Genomic DNA, 259 nt, shown 5'->3' with positions numbered 1-259 from the left:
TCGGATAAAGTCTGTTCATTGTGTGTTTTCATCCCTCCATAATCACAGAAAGACAAACAAAGACGGAGAGAAGGAACCAAAGAGGAGGAAAAGATGAAAAATGGAGATATAAACGCAGAGAGGGATCATTAGGGGGAGGCTGGGCAGCCACGACGTCCAAAACAAACCCACAGGCATTCCCTCTTTTTACCAACAAACATCTTTATTTTGTCTCCACACTGTTCAATAAATACAAAATACAAAGCAGCTCCGTGTCCGT

Source organism: Halichoeres trimaculatus, unplaced genomic scaffold (assembly GCF_033239565.1).
Source record: "Halichoeres trimaculatus isolate MK-OKI-2021-1 unplaced genomic scaffold, fHalTri1.1 fHalTri1_scaffold_9, whole genome shotgun sequence".
Taxonomy (NCBI): Eukaryota; Metazoa; Chordata; class Actinopteri; order Labriformes; family Labridae; genus Halichoeres; species Halichoeres trimaculatus.
The sequence above is the reverse complement of the archived record's forward strand: the minus strand, read 5'-3'. Positions refer to the sequence as shown.